Below are 11,734 nucleotides of genomic sequence, written 5' to 3' on the forward strand. Positions count from 1 at the left end.
TATTTTTTTCTTTAAAATCACCTTTTTGTAATTTGCATCCCATCAAGTAACTAACATTTTAACCATGAATTAAGGTGCTTAACTAACTATGGGCATGTAGCGATATCTGGAACTGAACATGGGAAGCATTTTGCAAGCATCCTGTGCACGTGCAAAGTCTGGGCTGGATTCTGATCTCTGATGCACAAGGACCTCATCACTAAAGAATCCCTAGGATCTGCTGGCAGAGACAGCAGCATTTGTAATTTTTTGGGACACTGAGTGATGCTTGACAGGCATGAGACACCAGGCTCTGGCCCAGTTTTGGGCTCTCAAAGGGCACATACTTGTCCCCTCTGCAAAGAGCCATTTCACTAATGGTGAACTTCTCATGTTGGACTAACATGATTCAAGGTCTTTTCACATACCAGGGACAATTCCTTCCAATTCATCTTATAAAAGACAGAGTGGTCTCCATCCCTTGTTAGCGAGCCAATCTCAAGTCGCTGAAAGAACTGGGTGACACGGTCAGAGCCAAACTGTATATTGGGAGCAATACCAATGGAGAGAGAAGTGAATGAAAGATCTGTAAACAAGCCACAAGAATGCAGTGATAGAAATGGCTGGATTCCCAATTGCAGAGCACATGTGGATTCCCTCTGAGAGCTCAGAGGCATGAGTCTGCCATCTGCTCCTGGACAGGTATCAATCAGGATAAACACAAAGCAAAACAAAAATATCCTTTATGCCATCAATACCAAACAAAGCAGGTCAGGTGAGAGTCACAGTCAGCATCCCGAGGTGTGTGGAATCGGGAACAAAACCTCAGGCAACACCAGAGACCCCTCTCTCGCTCTCTCACACACACCTAGGCTTCAGCGCCTAGAGAATAAGGCTCATTTCGGCTTCCACCAAGCAACGCAGGTTACTAATGGTTCCTCTCCAGAGCTAAAGTTTTCAACCAGTTTGAAAGTCGGCCCACACTTCAGGTAGCAATAAGAGATACTGAAAGGGTGCAACACTGCCACACTGAGGTCGCAAGTCTAGGGATAATGGGTTCTTAATACATCTCATGCCAAATTTACCAACTAGTTAAGCAGGTGCAACTCTACTGCGTAGAAAGCAATAATATACTAATTTCTTAACTTGCAGTTACCGTACTCTGGACCAGGCCTCCAAGTCTGTCTAATCATTGAGCTTCTGCGAGGCTGCAGTTTACAATCTGTGGCGTGGGTATGGAAAACCAACCTGTCCTGCTAGAGGTGGATCTGACCCAGGCATCTCAATCTGAAGACCCTGAATCTTTGGGCAAGTTCAGATCTTCATTTAGAATGTTGCAGCCAAGGTCCATTAACAACCTTCTCAGATTACAAACTTAGAAGAAAAGTTACTTAACAGCTCTGGGGATTCATGTGAATTTCAATTTTAAACCTTTTTTATTAAGATTAAGGGGCCCTCATGCCTGAATTTAGAAGAGGAGATTCCAGGTTTAACTACTAACACATCACATGAGCATTTTACAGATGGGGTCTGGAGCCAGCTACATGACATGGCATTTCAGAGCCCAGCTCCTGACCACACATCTGTCAAAATACACATGGCAAAACAGCAACGTGGAGGCGCAATTCAGTCTCTGGAAGCTACGTTATTAAATAAATTAACCATAGGGCAGGGCAAAACCAAACCAAACCAATCAGTAATGAATCTGGACTAATATACTGAACTCTTCTCCTAATGGACTTCACGTTTTGAAATGTAGAAAAAAAATCCCAAACATACAGGCACAGAAAGAGAAATAAAACACAGCCCCTGCCATAAAGAGCAGCTCACCAGCTCCGTAGTGGGGTGAAGATAAATTCCCAGGACATTAGAAGGGACCAGGAGAAACCATGTAATTAGTCTCAAGGTTCAGCTGGCCCCCTCCAAAAGGCAAAACCAATCTGAACTCAGACAGGTACATTCCTTTTCAAAGCACCGAGTTATCTCACTACTCAGTGAAGACTGAAAAGGAGCCTTGCTGTCACTGAGGCTGCTCCATAGCCAAGCAGTTCGTTGGCCCTTCCCCTCACTCCCGGTCCCCTTCAGTCTATGGTCACTACACCAGAGCCGCATCAAATAGTGCAAGTCACAGGAAACCCTCTTTTCCTCCCTCTGTGGTGAGTGTTTGGTGCAAAGCACGTCCACCCCATCCTCCTACAGCCAAGCACTGCACGTCTTGTCCCCATTAACGAGACCCCACTGCCCCACATACAAAGCAGGACAGCCAGCTACGTAGCCATTCAGCCACCTGGAGTCCGCATGACAACCGCTACTGCTCCTCCGAGTCACTTCGAGAGCTTAAGAGAAAGTTGTCACCATTTCAAGGGCTGGGATCCAAATTCAATCCATATTACTCCAGACATGAACAGACGACGCGAGTTTACTAAGGGCAGCTCCCTGATCATCCACAGACATACATTCTAAAACACAAGTCTCTATTTTAAAGGGAGTTTTAAAAGCCCTAGACTTTGACTGACCCTTGGGGGAGGAGGAAGAAATGAAGGGTGAATTGGTTTCAAGCCTCACTAAATACAAAGGACGCTGTTGTTCTGTGTAGCTCAGCACGACGTTTGGTTTGCTCCCCAGTCTGATTTTAGCCTTCTCTCACGTGCTCCTTCTCATCTTTTCAGGCCCAGGTGCTGCTTCCTGCCAGTTCACTTGCGGGGCTGGGGGATGTGCTGATTGATGCGATGTTGTGGGGCAAACTTCTCCAGGCAGGGCTGCGGTTTCTGGTGAGCCACCTAGGCAGCGGCTGGAGGGAAGTCCCTATCACCCTAGAAGGAATGAGTAGGGGCTAAATCGCACAGGCCTTGAAAACTAAACAAGGAAAAGCAGTGACACATGCAGCACTGGCGGGCTAAGAGCTCCCCTCCCCATCCCCACCTCTCAATACAGGCCTGGTTCAGTTTGTCAAATGGCTGGTGGGGAGTGTCAGATTTTGGGAATTGGGGAGGATGTTATGAAATGAATAGGTAGCAGGTTTAAAACGGACAAAAGGAAGTATTTTTCACACAACTCTTTGGATGTTGTGAAGGCTAAGACTATAACAGGGTTCAAAAAAGAACCAGATAAGTTCATGAAGGATTGGTCCATCAATGGCTATTAGCCAGGCTGGGGAGGGAATGGTGTCCCTAGCCTCCATTTGCCAGAAGCTGGGAATGAGCAAGAGAGGATGGATCACTGACGATTATCTGTTCTGTTCATTCCCTCTGAGGCACCTGACATTGGCCACTGTTGGAAGACAGGACCCTGGACTAGGTGGACCTTTGGCCTGAGCCAGTCTGGCCGTTTTTATGTTCATCAGCCACTAGCAGATGGATGGTCCATTGGTTTGGGCACTAGATTAAGATGTGGGAGGCCCAGGTTTAATTCCCTGCACAGACTTTCTATGGGACCTTGGGAAAGCCTCTGTGCCTTGGTTCCCCCGGTTGTACAATGGGAGATAACAGTCCTGCCCTGCCTCCCAGGGGGTTGTGAGGATAGATACATGAGTGACTGCGAAGTGCTTAGAGATCTACTGGCTACAAACACTCTCTAAGAGGAATTTTTATCATTACTACTAGTTTTTATTATTAGCCACTTTACAGAGGTGTTTGTCTCCCATCAAATGTAGCTTTAAAAGATTTAATACAGCAATTTTGAGCCCTTTGTGTACCAGGGACCCCCCCTCCCTGTCCAATCTAGCCAAGACCAATTCCAGTTAGCAATATGGGAAGGACAGCATGATAGGAATCCTGCTTGCAACTGGCCCTTGCCTCTCCCCTGGGAAGTTAACCCAGGTCAAGAACTCCTGAGCCAACATGTGCAGGGGACCAGAAGAAAGGTTCTGAAATACACAAAACTCTCTGTCTGGTTGTTCCTACAAGAGGTGCAGGTCTGCGGAGGGAAACAGATCCCCACAACACACACTGAAAAAGCTAAGGGCATGAACAGCAATACAATGCTACATTTAACGCTAGGCAACAAGATACTTTGTCAGACAGCCTTGCCCTCATTATCGCTCCTGATATAATTAGAGTTTGCTTGAGAGAGCTGAAAGAGAATAAGCTATTAGAGAACAGGCATTTAATACAGGGCACTCAGTGCTGAGAATATGGGTGATGATAAAATGAAATATGTAAAGGAGGTGTGACAGGTGGATCACAGAAACCCTCTGGGAGCTGCCACCTGATGTGCCAAGACTACTTCTACGCCTGCCTTCCCTGCCAGCTTGGGGCCCCAGCACCTTGTCTCGCTGAGCCAGACACTCCCGTCTGCTCCAACAAAGACCCAGGAGCTGAATTACTTGCCCCAAAGCTGCAGGTTTACCTGAAAGCAGCTAACAGAAGTAGTCTTAGCACATCGGGTGGCAGCTCCCAAGGGGGGTTCTGTGATCCAACCTGTCACATGGGGAAACATGACAATTTTTTAAAGATGTCTTTCAAAACTGGTAGCTTATGGCTGGAGTCATTCTGTGTTAATTACGAGACTTCAGCTAAAAAGGTAAGAATAGCACAGAGATAGGAAGATGCACAGGAAAGGTTTGCTGTTCGGAGGCAGCAGACGATTCGGCAATCATGGCCCACTACGCGACCTGTTTCTGCTTTGAAAGCCCCTCACAGTGCAGGTATGTTGCAGGTCTTTGGTGCAGCCAGATCACTGACCCCAAATGAAGACAGCTGAAGAGCACACTGCTGAGTTCAGTTTTTATACCCTCCTGAAGAATTTTAGATGAGCTTCAATGTTTCCACCCAAAGACAGGGTACGTAGCGGAGTACTGTGGCGTATAGGACAGAGCACTGGACTGGGACTTAGGAGATGTGGTTTCTAGTTCCAGCTCTGCCACTGGCTTCCCATGTGACCTTGGGCAAATCATGTCACACTGTACACCTCAGTTTCCCCATCTGTAAAAAAAATGATACTTTACAAAGGAGGTAAGGAAGAGCTATGTATTATTAAATGTGGGAGCTTTCCGCTTTCTCATTAAGACAGAAAAGCTTTTTAAAACTTAACTGATTTTGGCAACAGTGTATTAAAATCTCAAGTCACCAGACATACACAGAATTTTAAGTTACAGATAAAGCATTGCTGGAAGATATTTTTTACTTTAATCATCCAGCAAGATATTGTGTCAAGGGTCTATTTCTCCTGCAAACAGCTGAGAGGTCATCAGCACCTAAGACATAGAAGGGCAGCTAGTTGTCTCTCCCAACACTGATTTAGGCAGCTGCCATGCCAACAACTGGTGCAAAATCTTAAAATCTTGCCTTGGCGAGTAGAAGCCTTCAGTTCTCAACAGAGAGTGACTTTTGGAAGGATTTGGTGTTGTTGCCATTGCAGTACAAATGCAAATCTGCAGATTGTGGGAACTGAAACTACCACTTCCCTTCTTGATGCTTTGTTTTTGATTTAATTGTCTAAAACAAGGTACTGAACCGCTATTTATTTTCTTGCTAATTGTGTTTTGTTCGTTAACAAAGTCCCAGTTCTGCAGGGCACAAAAGTGCCAGGTGCTATGCACAGGTTGGGCCTACCATTTCTGACTACGTGCGAGTTAGGGGTAGATCTAAATTTTTAAGAAGGGAGGAAAAAACCCAAGCCACCTCACATGCAAAGCAGTCAGATGGGCATCAGTTAAGTAACCGAAGTCTTGGGTATTTCACTGTTAAAGGAACATGTTGCTGAGTTTTCTCTCCTAGTTCATTCTAGTTCCCTCCTGTTTCACTATTTGCCTGACCCAACGCTCACTGAAGTTAATGGGAGTCTCTCTGTTGACTTCAATGAGCCTTGGATGAAGATCTGTATGAATCTCTGTGTAAGCGAGTGACTCACCCCTGTGGTGCCTCCTGCTGGTCGTCCATGGGAATTAGCTCTTCCAGTGTCCTGGAGCGCCCCCTACAGGCTGGTGATCCACCTTACTGCTGGCCCCCACATCCCTCCCAGACCCAGTGCCCTGTTATCTGGGGTGCTGCCCCCTGGCAGTAACCCCTTAGTTTTAGGGTCTCCCCTCCCTGGGGAACCCCCACCCTCTATCCCCACCTCACCTCAGTATACAGCTACTGCCAGTCGTTGTCTAGCCCCCACACCCTGGGGCAGACTGCAGCATCAGCCTACTCATCACTGGCAAGGATGGGTTTGGACCTGCTGCCTTTGCCTACCCCTGGGCTGCCCTCTGCAACCTCCCAGTACCTATTGGCCCAATGCTAGGCTGCAGCCTGGGGCTTTCCAGGCTGGAGCTCCCCAGCTCCTCTGCCTTTCCCCAGCCCTGCTCCACTCAGGTGCCTTGTGTCTAGCTCCCTGCAGCCAGGCCCTTCTCCCTCTACAAGCAGAGAAAGAGTCCCGAGTTTCTGGCTGCCCTGGCATTCTTACAAGGCCCTTAGCCTGTTTGGGGCATGGCCCCAGCTGCAGCCACTTCCCCCAATCAGCCAAGGCTTTGCTCCCTTCCCTAGCCCCTGCCCTCTCCTGGGCTGTTCCAAGCCCCGTGGGGCAGGTGTGGGTAACCACCCGGCTACACTCTGACACACACAACAGTGCTGGAGTAAAACCCCAGGAGACACCCAGACCCACAAGCTGTACCAATTTTTACGTTTTACTCAATAAAACATTGTGGCCATCAATTACCTGTTCTTCAGCTGCCCTGCCTGCCTTGACACTGGAGCAGCAGGTTCCTCCATAACTGCACAGAAAGGCTTAAAGAATTTCAGAAGATCCTCTGCAAACTCTTCTGCAGAAATGCTATTTTGCACCTTTCCAGCCCTGCTCTACTTCAGCAACAAGTATTCCCGCACCCCACACAGCGCAGGCAGGAGTGCGTGAGGAACGGTAATGTTTCCATGAGTGCCTAAGACACCCAGGAGCGACAAGCCTAAGGCCCATTTTCAAAAGCAACTTTGGCACCTGCCTAGCGAATGGAAGAAGCCTCGTATGTTTTCAGACGTGACTAGAGATTTCAGGTGCCTCCAGCTTTTGGTGCCCCACTGGAAAGCAGGTCAAGGGACCAGTTTTTGAGAAAGACACCCACCTTCTGAAAGTCAGGCCCCTTTAAGGTGTCTCATGCCTGGCACCGAAAAACTACAACTACCCAAGTCGCTTGTGAAAATCTTGGCCGAAGTCAAGGGAAATTACGCTTTTAAGTCACTTGAAATTTGGGTAAAATTTTCAGACATGCCCAAAATGATTAGCGCCCAACCATATGAGTAGCGCCCACAGCCCCTTCATATGTCAGCAGGAGAGATCTCAGACCCTCGGCTCCCCATGGCAGAGCTCTTGGGAGGAGGAGGAGGAGTTAGAGAGACTTGAAAACTGACATTAATCCCAGACAACCTTCAATTTCAATTCACCGAAGCGTCACCCACCCCAGTTACAAGGCAGGGAAAACGCTCTTCTTGCTGCTTCTACCTGGAGCAAGATAACCAATGTACATGATGACTGGCCTGTACAGCCATCACTCACTCTTATTTAACGAGCACAGCTGGGCTATGTAACTTTGAGATCCCACCCCCACCCCTCTCAACCACTTTAAAATCGTGTTAGTCCTTACTCTAGACTGCAGGGAACCACCCTATATATGTTCGCAAACTGCCCAGCGCAGGACGGCCCTGGTCCCAACGCAGGCAGACCCTGCCTGCTGCCATTACACACATTTAAACATTATTTAAGTCCATCCAGCAGAGCCTGGCAAGTCAGAGTTGGTGGTTTTGTGGGAAGAGTTTGTGAAGGCTCCCAAGGACCCCACATGCAGTGTTCAGTTGGGCAGACACAATCTGTACAGTGGTGTCCAGGCTGCGAGGGAGAAGACCAAAGGAAAAAAACAACCTCTCTCAGAATGACTAAACACAGCGCACAGAAAGAGCGGGCCATGCAGCTTGTGCCGGGAGCCAGCCAGGGCTCCTTTGAAGAGGTTAAGACGACTCAGCGACAGCTCACTTTCTTCAGCATAGCTGAACGTTCCCAGAGACGTCTCAGGTGTCAAGAACAGATACACTCAACGCCTCCAAACCTAACCACAGGCAGCAGGTTATCTGGTCGCATGGAGCAGTGCTGCATGAGGGCCTGATTTCACAAGCTCGTTAGAAGGGGTTGCAAGAGGGCTGGCAACTAAGATATTTTATAATTTATCACCATGTCTTGGGTGCCGGCTGCTTCTGACGTGGCTCCAAGATAACCCTACGACATGAGAGCGCCACATGGCTGCGATGCCTGAGCAAGTGGAGACAGACAGCAAGCTCCAGCATCAGATTGGAGGTTGTTTTAAAGCACACCACAGATAGGGAGATCTAGCTAGCTAGCTAGCTATAGCTAGAGGCCTGGGAGCCACCACCAGCAAGACCTGAAACAGCCTTCAAACCCCAGTTGCTCGGCCCAGCATCCTATTCAGGGCACTGCATGGCTGAACATTGCACCGTCCGGCTCCAGGCACCAGCACGCCAAGCACGTGCTTGGGGCAGGAAGCCGTGGGGGGCGCTCTGCTAGTCACCACGAGGGCGGCAGGCAGGTTGCCTTCGGCAGCATGCTCGCGGAGGGGCCACTGGTCCGGCGGCTTCGGAGGACCTCCCGCAGGCGTGTCGCAGAATCTGCGGGACTGGGGACCTCCCGCAGCCTGCCTGCTGTGCTTGGGGCGGCAAAATACCTAGAGCCGCCCCTGCAAGGAGCACCCAGGAGACTGAGCAATGAGATGTATTTGCCCCTTTACATTTGGTCATAACCAGAGCCACTTCTTCTGGCCAAAGAGGACTGGACAAGATGCACCCTTTGAAACTCACCCATGCAGTGAGGCCTTCATTTGACCCACTTCCGCTGAGGACTGGGACTGTGCCTGAAGATGCTGACTCCAGAGAGCTCCCAGCCACTCCTAGCATAGAGCAAGGAAAGAGCTGTGCTTTGCAATCCAGGCTCCTGCATCAACGTGGCACAGGGAACACCTCACTGTCCCCTCCACAGCTCCAGTGACCAGCATGGGGGATAGAAATGGTGCCATGAAGCTTTTGTTTCTTTCTTCCAGCAGGGCCATCGTCTGAGCTGCAGCACAGTCATGTGCCAGCAATGCCATGTATTTCCCGCCAGTCATCCAAGACTTGTTTGGCCGGGATCAATACACATGGGTGTGGGCGCGGATACATAAACAGGATGTGATTAAGCAGGATGCCTCAAGTCTGTAACAATTCACCAGGCTTCCTGGCTAATCCCTTGGCTCTCACACCAATGTTTTGGAGGGCAGGGGGCGTACGCCTGCCAAGCACAAGTGGTGATCCCCTGCTTGCAAACGTAATTCATTTTATATCACTAATAAACAGGGATTCTTTCCCCGTAAAGCCCCGCAGACGCGTGTCTGGTATGTGGGTCATGGCCTAAGCCGTCCACTGCACTAATTCTCCAGTGACCAGCAGCTGAAATGGAAACATATCACTCTTCCTGTGAGGGGAAGCTGTGTGAAGACAGAACATAGATGAAATGCACAGATTAGGGCAGTGGTTTTCAGCCTGTGCTCTATCCGCAGACTGTGTCTAGAGTCCCGCGAGAGACTGAAAACTGACTGGACAGAATTCGACTATATTCGCTGTGCAGACAATAGATTTCCCAAGCTGTCCACAAATGAAGAGGTTGAAAACCCCCAGAGCAAGGTTTATAGAACATTCCCCTGTGACAATTTGCTCTTCACCGTATCAGGCATTCAGGTCAGGCACAGACTGGAACCCAACCCACCCATGGTCTGTGTGGGATGAATGGGGGGAGGGGAGGGGTTTCAATCCAGCCCCCCATTGGGATTGGGGTCCACACCAGAAATGTCACTAAGAGCTGGCCCCTTTTCTGGCAGGCTCAGCAGAGAGACTGAAGATAAATGCTGAGATCTGATGGCCAAAGTGGGCCATTTATGATGTGACCCCTGGGGAGCGCAGGCCTCCCCTGGGCCATAACGAGGCCGAATCCTGCTGTGTGCCCAGCACGCTCAATTCCTATGGACTCTGATAAGAGCTGAGGTGACCATTCACCTTGCAGGATAATGGAGACTAACTGCCCCTCTCCCCCTCTGGGTGCAGGTTGAGGCATTTGCAGGAGAAGCACACACTGCTGCTGGGCCTTGTTCTTATCTGTTCCACTGCCTGGATTTTGGTTGATCCAGCCCAGAGTTCACTCTGAAATGAAAGCGGCATGAGCCCTGGCTCAGTATCCTCTGCACTCTGACAATGCAGAACTGTCTTCATGCTAAGTGAAATCATTATCCAGAGCTGCATAACCGGGACAATGCCACTAGCCAGCCAGGGACAGCCTGGCTAACTGCACAAGATCTGAATTCCACGGGCAGTCACCAGCTCAGATCCCCTAACAGCGCATTAGGAGAACATCATAATACCAGACAATGGTCTGAAAGCGGGAATTACGCTGCGCTGCTATAAGAAGCCATTAGAAACAAGTCAGAGACTTGCCTTTTGCTCTCGCAACCACAGACTGTTTGCCATTCTGAGTAGAGAGAGTGTCTTTCTTAGGGGAGCCCATCGGGCTTGCTTCTCAGATTGTGTAACAAATGAAAGCGACCGGATAGTCTTTTATGCTCAATAGAGCATTAGCAAGCAAATGCAATGCCTGCTAAAACAGGCAAAGAGCTGCACAAAGAATAGTGACAGGCAGCTACTTCTAAAACTTGCCATAAACTCAGAACACGCTGTGCAGTAACTGTAAGAGGCCCAGCAATGCTGGAAGCAAGTGCTACCGCCAGGGTAGACAACTTCCCAACCTAGTTATAAAGAACATACATGTTGAACTGGTGTCTCAGCAGCAGAGAATCCTGTGGCACCTTATAGACTAACAGACGTTTTGGAGCATGAGCTTTCGTGGGTGAATACCCACTTCGTCAGATGCATGTCTCCATTCGTCAGGTGTCTCAGCAGTACGACAAAAGGCTGCCTGTCACCAGTCTGGTTCCAGAAACAGTCTGAACACATCAAGCTGTGTCTAGTTTATGCTTTAAAACGCAGACGCTGATGCAGTTGCTCTGCTCTTTGCATGTGGAAAGCAGTCAGTGCACGGCTACAGACCTTGCTTTCGATCCTAACAGCTGCAGAATGTACAACAGCATGAACATTTCTACTGCATATTCTTCTCTCTGACCTGCTCCCTTCCCGCTGGGTTAGGGAATAAAGAGATGCAAGGGTATTAACTCCTGGAAAGCTTCCCTGGGATCAGGCGAAGGCCTGGGTAAAATAGCCAGGACGCTGTGGGACAGGACCACTGACTGAGCAATCATTAAGGGATGCTGACACCTTGTGGGAAATGTTGGTAAATGGTCCCTGTACAGACTGCTCTGCTTGCATTCAGCAGACAAGATTTTCGGAGCAGGCTCAGGGATTTAGCCATGTCACCTTCCATTAACTAGACTGTTCAGGTCCCTGGATCATTTCGGAGACTGAAGTCTCCCCTTGTCACTTTTACTACTACAGAGTCTGCAGAAAACCAGCCTCATTGCAGCTTCAGAGTGTATCCACTTCTGGCGGTGTCCCTCAGCTGAAGGCAGAATCTTCCAATGTGTCAGAGTTAGGTTACACGGGCGATCATGGAGGGAAGGAATCTGACTTACCTTAAAGCTCTTGCTGATCAAATGGGTTCTACAAATAAAGGTTTTCCTCAGGAGGCATCAGCTGACTTTGATGCACCCCTTGGGCAGAGAGAAGGAACAGCTGGATTTTCTAAGGCATCATGTTATGCTTGGGATGTTAGCTCTGAAATTCGGGCTTAAACAACA

The sequence above is a fragment of the Chelonoidis abingdonii genome, chromosome 21 (assembly GCF_003597395.2).
Source record: "Chelonoidis abingdonii isolate Lonesome George chromosome 21, CheloAbing_2.0, whole genome shotgun sequence".
NCBI classification, from domain to species: Eukaryota; Metazoa; Chordata; order Testudines; family Testudinidae; genus Chelonoidis; species Chelonoidis abingdonii.